The sequence below is a fragment of the Adiantum capillus-veneris genome, chromosome 23, assembly GCF_014529385.1.
Source record: "Adiantum capillus-veneris isolate H3 chromosome 23, ASM1452938v2, whole genome shotgun sequence".
Lineage (NCBI taxonomy): Eukaryota > Viridiplantae > Streptophyta > Polypodiopsida > Polypodiales > Pteridaceae > Adiantum > Adiantum capillus-veneris.
The window spans coordinates 38508494-38522678 of record NC_140953.1 but is presented as its reverse complement, the minus strand read 5'-3'; the positions used below and the strand labels follow the sequence as shown (position 1 = coordinate 38522678).

Below are 14185 nucleotides of genomic sequence, written 5' to 3'. Positions count from 1 at the left end.
AAGAGATCGTGAGTTAGCGGGGTTGGTCTCAAGCGGGGCCAGTTGCAAGGGCGACCTCTTCAGGAGCCTGGAGGAGCTGCAAGGCAAGCAACAAGGGAATTAAGTGCCGCAGGGCTGGAGAAGGTGAGAAGGTTCGAGGGGCTGGAGCATAGGTGATATCAGAGGAGGTGAGCAATGGTAAATGGGAGCTGGCTGGGGCACTACGGACAGGGGCGACCACCAGGGATTGAAGAGCACGGTATGGGGCTGAGGAGTGCCTTCAGGGCTGCAGGATGGGCATGCAGGTTGATGATGACGGTGTCGTAAAGAGGAACCGGAGTTGCAAAGAATTGAGGGAGCCCGAGTTGTTTATGATGGAGACCTTTAATGCTTTGTGAGTTGGAATCCAACAACAAGCGAGGGCAGAACTGCATGGGCGAGAGCGTCGTGAACAGTAGATCATGAGAGGACATTGTGAAGGAGCACCCATTCAATACGGAGGGCCACCCATAGATTTAGAGGTGCTATCAGCCGAACTACAAGCAACATAAGAAGCCAACAATACAACAAAAAACGGGTGGACTACGAAGTGAGCCTTATCTGCAAGGATCCATAATATTGTAAGGAGAAGTACCGACCGAGAATCTTTTAACAAAGTCCATCATTGTAAATGCTCAAGTCAAAGCCTGCATGATTCGCATTCTCATATCCTCCCAATCTTTGATGTTTAAGTGGTTACATATCATTTTCTCTCTTGCCTTCATATATATGTATGTGTCGTGTATGTGTGAGTTTTTAGTATGAGTGCATCAATGCTTTCTATGTGGATATCGATGTGTGTTCTTGGATATTAATTGTGTATTTGGGGACGAAGGTGCTCCGAAAGGTCATCGACCAAAGCCATTATGGTATGCTTTGTGACAGGATGTATGTAGACGTGGTCGGTTGGGTACGAGTAGGGGCAATAGTCAATTGCAGATGGGGTGTTTGGGTGTGTGTTCAATAGGGGATCAGGGTGCTGTTGAATCATTGCGCTATAGAGAGGCAATCATATTATGTGCTGGTGGTTTTCCCATTTCCCCCTTTCCAATGTTAACATAACATTTCATTTCATTTTCATCTCTCTCTCTCTCTCTCTCGCTCTCTCTCTCTCTCTCTCTCTCTCTCTCTCTCTCTCTCTCTCTCTTCGACATGCACAACGCCCAGTCCGACTGCTGACAGTGGAGGAGATTGATGAGATCGGCCAGCGACCAATGTTGGATCTCTTGTGACCAGTGATTTAGCTACCCCGGCTAGTTGCTTAGTTCACACCTACCAACTTAGGATTTCATAGTATTTATATTTTATCATTTTGTCATTTCATTTTGTTACTCTGACTTTGTATCAGATCCACCACATTGTAACGCTCTAGTCTCATAGGTCATTTTGGCCTTTTGAAGACGTTAATATGACATTTCATTTGTGTGTGTGTGTGTGTGTGTGTGTCTGTGTGTGTGTAGCTGGTCTTGTAACCCCCTCCCTCTGTTGTTCCTTTGTCCCAGAGTAGCACGGAACGGGCGGAACGGACCCCCCCCCCCCCCCCCCCCCCCCCCCCCCGTTCCCGGAACACGTTCCCGGCCAACTTGGGTCCCCGAAACGGAAACGGCAACGGAACGGCGTTCCGTTCCTGGGTGTAACCGGAACGGCTGGGCGGAACGGGCAAGGAACGGACGAACCGGAACGGGAACGCGTGAGCGGAACGGAACGGGAACGGCAGATTTCAAATTTTGAAAAAAATGACCGTTTTTTTAAAAAAACAGGGGGCGTTTAGGGACTGTTTTTGAACGTTTGAGGGAGGGGTAGACTCTTAACTCCTATATAATGCCTCAAGGGCAAGGTTGAGAGCTCATAGCCTCATCCTTCCCTCAAGGCTCAAGCTCTCTACGTCGGCTCTAGCCTCTTCCAAGTTCCTCAAGCCTCAAGGCTCAACCTTCAAGGCTTCAAGCTCTCTCTCCTTCTCCCTTGGGCCTCAAGGCTTTAAGCCTCAAGGCTCAAGTGAAAGCTCACTCTCCCTCTCTCCATCTCTACCTTTTCCTCTCTCTCTCACAGCTCGCCATCTCTCCATAATACATATCTCCCTCATCTCTCTCTCCCTATCACTCCATCTCTCCCTCTCCCTCTCCCTATCTCTCCCGAGTCCCTCTCCCTTTCTCTCTCAAGCTCCCTCCCTCTCTCGAGTCTCACATGGCGCAAGCTTCCGCATCAAGTGAACGTGTGCCCTTGGGTGCGAAGAAGAAGGAGGAGGAAGTATCATGGTGGGACGAAGTGCATTCCCGAGTGTTGGGAAAGTCCGGTGGTGCCCGTGCATGGAAGTGCAAACTATGCGGCTTCGAGAGGCAATCCGGCACAACCAAAGTCCGCGCTCACCTCCTTAAGCTAGAGGGACAACAAGTGGCAATATGCAAGGAGGTCAACGAGCATTTGTTGAAGGTCTTTCAAGCCAAGGATGCCGTCATCAAAGCCAACAAGGAAGAGAAGGATGCGGCCAAGCCGAAGCGCCCCGCAATCGACCCCAACGATTTGCTCTTTCCCTCTTCTACACCTTCTTCATCCATCGGTGGTAATAGTAATGCGGCGACGGCGGAGATGGGGGCGACATCATTTCGATCGCCATTCTCAACCCCTAATACTACGCCGGTCTCCACTCCCAAGCCGCACCAACGCACTCTACATGCCACTTGGGATCCGAAAAGGAAGGAGGATGTGGATGCAAGTGTTGCACGCTTCTTCTATCATGACCACATTCCCTTCATAAAGGCTCGGTAAGACATTCCTCCATTTTTGGATTTAGATATATTGACCAGTTTATTAATTTAACTTTGAATCCTAATACCTATGTGTTACCTCTTATGTGTAGGTCGGAGTACTTCAAGACTATGTGCACAAGGATAGGAGAGTATGGGGCACGATATGTACCACCCTCTTCCGAGGCCCTCCGCACTACTCTACTCGATAGAGAGAAGGCCGTTGTGGAGACGGCAACCCTTAACATGAAGAGGCAATGGACCAAGTATGGAGTGACCCTCATTGCGGATGGATGGAGCGACACCAGGAGAAGATCCATTCATGGCATTGTTGCCTATTCCAAAGGGGAAATGTATTTTGCCCACTCCCATGATGCTACAGAAACAGGAAAATCAGCCGATGTCCTTGCAGGAGAGTGGGCCTCCGCCATAGAGACCATTGGGTCCGAACTTGTGATAGGGCTAGTCACTGATGGGGAGGCATCGAACAGGGCAGCCGGGGCTATTTTAGAAGGCACATACCCGCACATCACGGTGTCCTTTTGTATGGCGCATTGCCTTAACAACCTCCTGAAGGATTTCGGCAAACTACCTTGGATAGAGACTCTCTTTGCCTCTACAGCCAAAGTGGTTTCTTTTGTCAACAACCACAACGTCCTTCGAGCAGAGTTCTTGAAGCGGTCGGGGGGGAAAGTTCTTCTCAAGTATTGTGAGACCCGCTTTGCCTACAACTTTCTTATGGTAGGCCGATTTGTGGAGTGTCAGAGTGCAGTGCGGCAGGTCTTCATCAGTACAGAGTTTGCTGAGACTTCCCATGCACGTACAGCAACAGGGATCATTTGTACAGAGAAGGTAGAGGATCCAGAGTTCTGGGAGTCTCTCAAGACTCTTGACAAAATGATAAAAACCAGTGATTCACTTGCTTAGAGTGATAGATGGTATGCAACCTTGTGTTGGCAAGGTTTATGAAGCAATGGATCGCATGGTGGAGGCGCTTGGAGATCTTGAGAAGGACCCAGATAGGCTTGAAGAAATCAAAGACCTATGCAGCAGCAGGTGGAACTCCTATAGTTCACCTCTTCATGGTGCAGCTTTTGTGTTGGATCCAGAGTTCCAAGGTGCAGGACAGGAGCATGATTCAGAGGTAAATACACATTGGAACACTATTTTGAAGAGGCTTCACCCTGATAGAGACATGCAACACAAAATCAAGGATCAGCTTGCATTTTACAGGGATATGCGAGGATCATTTGGGACTGCCGATGCCCAAATTGATCGCACCAAGATTTCCTCGGTCTTGTGGTGGCAAGAAAATGGTTCAGATGGTCCCGATCTTCAGCGACTTGCTATCCGCATTCTCAGCCAAGCGGTTAGCTCCTCTTGCTTGGAGCAATTGTGGAGTGTTTACAGCCACATTGCATCTAGAAAGAGGAACCGACTTGGAGTGGAGAAAGCAAATGACCTTGTTTTTGTCAGTGCAAACTTACGAATGCTTTGCAAGTCAGCAACTAAAGTGACAGACCCTTTTCTACAGTGGGAGATGGAGGCAGAGGCAGAGGTGCTTGGAGAGGCGGCAGCATCTACACATGAGGATGAGCCTATGCAGGAGGATTGGGATGATATTCATGAGATCCAGGACACCACTACAGATTGGGAGGCAGGAGGCTCTTCTCAAGCATGACTCATGAGTCATGACTGATTGCTCCTTATATCTTTTTGTAGCGCCTTGGCTGGCCTTGTAAGCCATCGTCATGATCTATCTAGTATCATTGTTTTGCTCCAAGCTTTTGTGTGGAGTCTGGACTCTTTTAATTTTAAGTTAAGTTAATGTCCTTTCTATGAAGAATCAAGATGCTTCTGTGTCATGTGAATGGTGGATTCGTGTCATGAGTCATGACCGCACCTTAAGACTTAAGCATCATTACAAAGCATGCCTAAATAGGATTCTACTTGGAGTAATGAGTGTGTGTGGCTCTCTACAAACATATAGGTTGAATCCACCCTAATTTAAGCATAATTCGAGTTTACCGTTCCGATCCCCGTTCCCGTTCCGCTTTGTCGGGGGGCCCCCGTTCCGGAAACGTTCCAAAGGCCCCCGTTCCCGTTCCCCGTTCCCGTTCCGGGTAACTTTGCTTTGTCCACCTCTCTCCCTACTGGAAAACCCACAAGTGAAGCCAAGCAAAGTGGAGTCTCTATTGCTAAAGTGGCTTCGAATGTGGACAAAGGGAAAGGCAAGGTACAGCAAGTTACTGATCTTGGGAATGGGACTGCTGTTAAAGGCAAAAATGTTGGACCTACTGATGTCAATACATGGGTGGTGCCGAAAAAAGCACTGAAGATTCGCACGCCACATTCTGCTCATAATTACGTTCCTTCTGTTAATGCTAACAAGAATGTATCGTTTAAGCAACTTCCATGCAATGACAATCGCACGTTGATTGATGCATGGGACAAAGCGATGCACTCTTACAAAGATGTACTCCTTGGTGAGGCTTCCACATCGCATGTGAACACTGTGGACACGTTTCCTGCCCTGACTCAAAGGATGGGTCCTCGTACAGATGCAGTGGATGGAGACGTGTCTATGGGCACCTCCACTTGATTTTGACACTTGTTGCTTTATGTACATATGTTTCCAATGAAAAGTCATATTAAATGCATCTCATACAATGTGAGTAGGTTATGCAACCTTGATAAATGGCGGCTGACCTGGCACTATGTACATACATGTAGGGCAGACATAGTTGTATTGCAAGAGCACAATCAGCATGAGTTTGCTGGTCAATGTTCCTATTTTGCCGGATATTGGATTGCGTATGCTGGCTTGCAAGATTTCTCTGTTATATTGATGCTGATTCGACATGAGCTTCAGCCTGTTCTGTTATACAATGATCCGTATGGTCGCTGGATGGTTGTACAGTGTTTGTTGAACGGTCCAGTTCATGAATTTGGAGGTACATATGCATATACGGCCTCTGCGCAAAGAGCTGCTTTGTGGCGAGAAATCTCGTCTCACCCATGGACGTCGAATGCATTTTTGTGTGGAGATTTCAATAATACTTCTGATATGCTTGACAGCACCACAAGCAATTCGCATATGCTGCTTGCGGAGAAACATAACTGGGATCTTCTTGTTGCCTCTGCTCAAATGATTGATATATGGCGTTCTTTGCATCGTGATGCCTCTGGTTTTACCTTTCAGCATGCTGCTCATTCCTCTTATAGAGCACGATTAGATCTTTGGTATTTGCTTAATGGACAACAGTATGAAGAATTTGTATGTGACATGAGGATAGATTATGCTCTGCAGTTATCGGATCATTATCCTCTTTTGCTGTCGTTGTCTTTTGGACAGTCTCTTTGTGATCGGCCTCTTCACAGGAAACGTTTGTTGCATGTTCATAATGCCTATCTTACTCATGAAGCTTTTCGTCACATGGTTACCGATATTATTCCCCCGTTGTTGGCTCAAATGCATATTAATTTGGATGCTGCTTCCTATCGTTTTGTCATGAGAGTACAAACTGTGATTTCTGACTATGGTAGGCACCATAGGCAGCGTATTCGGGAGAATGTCGGTGATGCGAAATAGGTTAGTCAACGATTACAACAGTTCGCTGATTTTCGCCCATTGTCTGACTCTGAGATGACGGAGTTATGTGAAGCTAAAGTGTGTATTCAGCAAAATGATAAGAGGAAGCTGCTAAGTGGTAGACGCGTCCCCGACAACAAGCCTTTATGGATAAAGGTTGTCCTTCGAAGAAATTTTTTAAGCAGTTGCATCATTCGAGAGTCTCGCAGTCGATTAAACGGATTATGCTTCCCTCGGGTGCTTGGACTTCTTCGAAGCAGGAATTGGCTGAGGTTATGGTTTCACATTACCGTACGGTGCTTGCTGCCCCATCTCAGCCCTCTTCGGCCGCTTGTCGAGCGCGTGAATTGTTGCTTTCTTATGTTCGTCCGATCCTGTCTTCGCAGGAGGCACAATGCCTTGAGGATCCTTTCTCTGTCGCCGAATTGCATGGTGCCTTGCTTGCATTGGGCCGGTGGAGATCTCCTAGTTGGGACGGACCTACTGTGGAATTTTTCCTCTCGTTTTGGGATGCCCTTAAACAACCCTTGATCTTCATGATAAATGTGGCATGGGAAAACAGGATCTACCAATTTCATGCAAAGAGGGCTTGGGCTTACTTAAGTCGTTGCCCAAGCAAGCGCTTTGTGAGCAGTTCTCTCATTGGCGGCCCATAACTTTGATGCCGGTGATATACAAGATTTTGGCTAAAATGTTGGTCCACCGCATCAAGGACTATTTGTTTATAGGTCTTCATCATGCTCAGTATGGTTTCATTCCTCGTCGTCAAATCATGGACAATTTGGCCAATCTTATGATTGGCATGGAATATGCTAAGTATACGCAACAAGATGTGCTCGTCATGCAAGTTGATATTGAAAAGGCCTTTGACACTGTGCATTGGGACTTCATTGCTGCCACAATGAGATGTCTAGGATTTGGTCCTAAGTTGGCCAATGTGGTTTATTTCTTGTATGATTGTAGTACGTCTTCGGGAATCCTGGACGGGGAATTGACAGAATCGTGGAAGCTTGGTTGTTCGGTTAGGCAAGGTTGCCCTATTAGTGCTTTGTTGTATTCAATTGCTTCTCATCCTTTGTTGATGTATCTTGATCATTTGACCTCTGCGCAACGTCTTCATGGTTTGCAGCTACCATCGGGTCATACTTTTATTGGGCAGGCTTATGCAGATGACTCGCTATTTATGCCCCGCAATCAGCAAAACGATGTTTAAGAGATTATGAACGCTTTGGAATTGTTTGCGCTTGCGGCTGGTCTTAAAGTCAATTTCCGTAAATCAAAGCTTCTGCCGCTTCGTTCTTGTGATTGGCATGCTCTGTTGTGGCCAAGAGAGATTGTTCTTCCAAATGTAATCACTAGGCATTTGGGTTATCCAATTGGATGGAATGTTACTCACACGCAGAAAGTGGATTGGGTTATGAGTCGCCTGAATGTTAAACTGCATTACTGGAAGCTTTCTACCTGGCCGCTACATGTTCGCCTATGAATTGTTCAGAGTATCCTGGTGGCATATGTTCAGTTCTTCTTGCCATTGTTGCATTGGTCCCATCATTGTCTTGACTCTCTCATGTCGGCCATTTTGTCTCATTTGTGGCGAACGCGTGCTCACAAAAAAGGTTTGCGCTTGATATCGATGGCAAAACTTTGTACACCAAAGCGCTTTGGTGGTTTGAATATTTTGGACCTGCGTAGGCATGTCATTGCTAGGAAGGCTATGCTTTTGCCTACACTTGTGCAACAATCTCAGCTTTGGACTCTCATATTTGCACACTTGAGTCAGCATGTGGTTACATCCTCATTTGGTCACTGGCAATCATCCATGTGGGAGGCAGTATTTGGTAAGATGGATGGTCGTATTCCTGGATGCCCACTTTCTTCCACCTTGCAATCTGCATGGAAACAGGTTACGATTCATCTTTCATGGAATGCTCGAAGGGAAGGAAACTCGCTTCGTGCGGAGAGCCTTCATTGGAGTCGGGCTTTTTCTCTTACTTTGGTCGACCGCTCGCCTCGCCAGGCGTATTTCCTCTCCTGCCGTGGCATTCGAGTGGTTGAGGATGTGGTGGATGCAGATGGTTTCACTTTCGAGTTTCCATTTGCCGCTCGCCGCTTTGGATTGGCCATGCACTATCGCCAGTTTTGGAGAGAATTACAGCTAATGTTGACAGCTTTCTTGCCGGTTTCACCTTTGCCTGATGGTGATCGCATGTCTGACTGGAGGCTTGGGGAAATGCCATTTCAAGATATTTCTGTTGGCCGAGCATATGCTTTTCTTCTGCCTCGTCCATGGATTGCTGATCATTGCAACGCTATTTGGCACTTGCATAAATCAGATATTTGGTGGCGCAGGGTTATATCTGCAATATGGGAAAGTCGTTTGCCGTTGAAAGAGCGTTTGTTTCTTTGGCGGTGTTTACTTGGTGTGCTCCCAGTGGGTACCTTTCTTAGGATGCGCCGTATCCGCTCTTCATCATGTGTCCGTTGCTTATCTGCCGAGGAGGATGACTGTCACCTCTTGTGGGATTGCTGTCTCACTCGAGAATTCCTTCGTCGGGTTTCTGCGTGTATGCGGCTACGTTTTCCCACGACGGTCTTCCATAAGCGGTTCTGGATTTTTGGTATCTTCTCGCCGGCGTTGCAATGCTTTGCAGCCTTCTTCATGTGGATCAGGTTTTGGGCATACTAGAGCCTATGGAGATAGCGTAATGGCTATATGTTCCATCGCATTCATACAGATCCACTACCTTTCTTCAACATTTCCCTTCAACAGTCTTTGCGGTTTGCCTTGGAAGTTGGTGATATCACAGCAGAGATACATCAGCTTTCTTATGAATGCTTTTAGATATTTTATACCGCCGAACACTATTGTGTTCCTTTCCTTGTACATCTTTTTGGTGGGTTTTCCTCTCTTTGAGGTTTCCCACAGATAGTTAAATCAAATTGAATCAAGTGTGTGTGTGTGTGTGTGTGTGTGTGTGTGTGTGTGTGTGTGTGTGTGTGTGTGTGTGTGTGTGTGAGAGAGAGAGAGAGAGAGAGAGGGGGCTGATTTCTATTACTTGAAAAATCCCTCAAAACACCCAAATGATGCCGATTCCGAGAGCAAGTACATCACTGTATTAGAAAGCAGGCCCAAATACGACAATCTCGAAACTCTAAAAAGTGGATACAACTAGGCACATGGCAAACTATAGAAAATTGAAAGCTAGGGTAAAAAACCTCTCCTAAAGAGAATAAAGAGTGCCCTGGCAAGCTAAGTGGAAAGAGGATGGCAGCCCCACACCGGAGTAGCTCAGGACATCAGCACCTACATCCACTTCTGGTCAAGAGACTGTGGAGTACATAGATGCATACACTTATCTTGGGGTAGTCTTCACCTGGCCAAGGTTTTCTTTGAAGAGAGCAATAGAGACTAGACTGACCAGAGTGTATGTGGCCTTGGGAGGATTGGAGAGGTTGTGTTCGCAACTTCAGTTCTAGGAACCCCGAACAAAGCTCTAGCTCTTTGATACCTTGGTAGCTTCAGCTATGCTCTATGGGGTTCAAGTTTGGGGACCCTCTCTAGGTCAAGATGGGTGGATAGGTATGGAGAGGCCCTTGGTATCTATGATCTCTCGGCAGATAAGAGCCAAGGCCTTCGTGCCACACAAGATCATTACAGCGGAGATAGCAGCGCCCCCCCCCCCCAAATGGAGATAGCGGCGCTTATCAGATCAGCCTCCTTTATGCACAGCTTATGGGATACTACTAGAGACGGATATGCCAATTTGGCCCTTGAGTCCTCCAGACAATCTTCTTTACAGGGGGACCCATCATGCCGATATGCACAAATGTCTTCATGGTTCCAGATACATGGCTTCAGCATGGACAGCTTGCCTCCCTTCCAATACTCCCTTGATGCACCATCATTGTCTATTACACAGGTGGAGATTACTAGACTCATGCACCATCATTGTCTCTTACACAGGTGGAGATTACTAGACTCATTATTCGCCAGGACCTGAGCAATTGAACACCAAGAGGACATTGATAGAGCCGACACAGGAGTTGGAAACGAAGATGGGTTTCTATAGAGAGTATCTTCTCCAACTCATAAGGGATGGGTTTTGATTCAACCCAACTATATGGATACACATATGTCTCATGGGCTACGGTGTGCCATTGGTCAGATATGGACATGTTCACAGCAGCCTGAGATTGAGACTGATAGATTTAGAGGGATATCAGCAGCTAGCAAGGTATGCTACCTATGCCATACAGAGCCAAACATAAAAATGTATAATATATGTCAGTGCACAGTGTTTATGAGATACGGGGTCGCTTCCACTGTCTATTTAGAGAGGGATTCGAACCCTTCTCAAAAGTCATGGGCTATATCAAGACCAGAGATGTCTTGGACTGTATCTACTTGAGTTACACAAACGCAGAGATAGTTTAATGAAGAGATCTAAAGAGAGACAATATACCTAGATAAATCCAGGATAAGCCCAGATTCACCCTTGAAGGAAAGTGCAAGGTATAGACCCATGGTAGTCACCCACAAGACGATATAACCATCAGCTCCATCATGCATAGTATTGACTAAATACCACGACATCCCCACTAACGTCGTCACAATCCCACAGACAAATTACTGATTTCTTCACACCAAACAATGAACAGATAGAGGAGCAGCCACCACTGCAATGCTCAGCTCATACACACACCCATGATACTCTCATTGAATGAGCATTGGAGCTAGGGAGATCGAGACACCCATGACTGAGGACAGGAGCTTCACAACATCAACAGAGACTACAACAAAGGATTTGAGCCATCATATCTCGACATCAAGAGTCCAGATGAGGATGGATTCATCACCCATTATATCACCATCTTGTAATGGGCACCCATTGTATCAATGGCACACATACCCCACACAGTTCCAGCTAGTAGTACTTCTAGATTCAACACTTAACTCCAACGTTTTTTGCTCACCTACGTTTGTGGGGAATTAACTCCACCGTTTTTTCCCATCTGGCCAGAGTTAACTCAAGTGTTTTCTCTTCAATGCCCTCAGCATACGGAGCTTGCGTTTTCAGCAATCAGGAGGTCCCTCGATTCATCCGGCAGAGTTTGCTCTCCATCTCCTACCCCTCATTGCTCGAGTTTTCCTCGTCGGGCATTAACCTCTTGTAATAAGCTTGAGTTTCCACACTCTTGCTGAGTTTTTAGGTTTCGGCTGCGTTTTCCCAGCTACAGAGGTGAGGATTACAGGTCTTGGCCTTCACAGTACCCTTCCCCCCCCCCCCCCCTTCCATTACCTCCTAGGCCCCCGTGCCTTCCACAGAGGATTGGAGATATTGGGTTCTGCACATCATTGAAGGCCGAAATGCAGACGATTGTGAAGGCAGAAGTGAATGTAATGGAATGCGTGATGCAAAAAAGACTAGAGGATGCACTTGCTGCGTTTGAGTCCTGGAAATCAAAACTGGAGGAACGCATGAATGAAAATGATGCATTCATTGAAGCACTTAAGGGAGACCTCGCAGCTTGCAAAAATACCCCCACAAAGGAGGGAGAAAATCAACCCTCAATGATAAAGGAGCTTGAAGGCATTAAGGAGCAGGTGAAAACTCTACGTGAAGAGGAAGAGCAGAAGGCTCCCCTATTCAAAACACAAGAGAAGGTTGATAAACCTGAAAACTGGATCGAGGACGCAAAGAAAGGAAAAGATAACATGCTTGAAGCCACAACGAGTCAATGACATCCACTATCATCAATCTGACAATTGAGGAGGAGCAAAAGAGAATTGACTAGAGCCCTTCATGTGGATGTTACGGGTCTCAACGACACTAGAAAAATAGAACAAGAAGTGCAAGAGCTTCTTGAAGCGCATGGGTATTTTTGAACCCACACATACAGGTGCTTGGAGAGTTTGGCAAGAACGGAAGTGATCAAAAAGAAAGGCCCAAGGAAAGAGCACTCATTATATGTTCCCCTATGCTAGAAGCTAGGAAGGAATTCCTGAAGAACAGACCAACACTCAAGCAAGCTGGGATATTTTTGGGTGATGACCTCACTCTAACACAGGTAGCACACATGCAAGAGCTGATGCCGGAGATCAAGGCGGAAAGGGAGAAAGAGAGAATTACTTTCCATAGGGAGGGAGAGTAGTGGTGTTGGAAAAGCGCACCGCATGACCGTGCGAGACCTATGCGACCAGCCTTAAAATGGCAGCATGGAATTGTAATGCATCAATATAAGTTACTTGTAGGTGCATTTGAGGATAGCTTTAATGGAAGAGACATTATTTTTACTCAAAAACGCATCAAACTCCTGGCGGCACATTACCTAGAGTGACGGGATACCATTGGGAGACTACCTGTAGGCAGGATATGACATCAACACATAGAGGACGGGCGTTAGGAGGTGTGGCAGTCCTATTCAAGGAGGAGGAAGCTCCCCTCATTCGTATTGTTCGAAGAGATGAGCAAGCAAGATATATGTGGGTCAGAGTGAGAGCAGAGACAGGGAGGCCACTCTATATCGCATTATGCTACTTTGCCCCCATCACATCTCATTATGCATCGCCCAAGGGGCAGCCGCCCTACATGATATTAGATGAGGACATATGGGAGTTCTCTAGGGATGGAGATGTCATTCTTCTAAGAACCTTTAATGCCAGGACGGGTCAGTCTCAAACAACTTTCTACGACACCTCAGAGGAAATGTTGAGAGAATTGGATGTCAGTGATATGGGATTGGCCACGTGTTCGCAAGATGAAGAGCACACTAGATATGGGGGATATCTTACAGATTTGGGGACTACACATGGACTGGCCATCTTGAATGGCCTCGAGAGATTTCCACCGTCGAGTGGGTTCACTTGTTTTCCTCATAGACATGGGGCTAGCACAGTGGATTATGTATTGGCTCAGCCCAGTTTCATACCCTCTATACAGGACTTTACAGTCGAGCCCAGGCCTATTGGGGTAACAGTAGATCATGATCTCCTCACGTTTACCGTCTCATTCCAGTACAGCACAGCTCGACTAGCACAGAGATCTACGCATACCCGATACACTTTTACTTCGAAGACTAATTCTGTCTACATAAATAATATCTACAGACGCTTACGCACAGAGGATCCGGGGCTCTCTAGGGGAGCTCACTTATATATTAACTGAGACAGTACAAGATGCAACAGCAAAGGCATACCCACACAATGAGTCTGGGCAGCGACGACGTTCTAGGACAAAATAGCTAGTATGATGAGGGTTGCAAAGAGACCAGAGCTCGACTTCAGAGGGAGGTACTTCTTGGAGTCATTACTCACACGTAGTCACGGATTGCTTCTCAGCGTTTGGTACGATGGAAGAAGAGGGCGTTTCTAGCTCGACTAGAACAAGATTTATATCAGTTGTTTTTGAGCCAATATTCCGGCGAGGCATGGCGACTCTTCCATGAGCACACTCCCCCACCAGTCATCACTTCTACGGAGGTATGGGGTCAGTATGCATCACCCCTCTTCACAACCTCGGGACAGCCACCTCTTCCAGATCCGCCAGAGCCATGCCCACACACATGTTCTTTCTTTACCGCCGAGATGGTAAAGAAATCCATTGACAGGATGAAGACCAAGAGCGCATATGATCACGATGGCCTGGTAGCAAAGCATTTTATACAAGCCAGAGATTTGCTTGCAGAGCTTCTAGCAGCGATGTTCAATCATGCCATGTGCAAGGGCCTACCTGATACCTGGAGTTTGTCCACTACCGTACCTATCTTCAAGTCAGGGGATCCTATGGACCCCACTATTATGATTGGGCACACATTGGCACGATTGTACGCA

The 14185-nt window shown here is 46.8% G+C and overlaps 1 protein-coding gene across 3 annotated transcripts in view; it reads right to left on the bottom strand.

The window, feature by feature from the left end:
- The window catches only part of SCY2 (SecY protein transport family protein), a 151914-nt gene that overhangs the window by 52979 nt on the left and 84750 nt on the right, over window positions 1-14185 (bottom strand). The gene's annotated exons all lie outside the window — the stretch shown is intronic.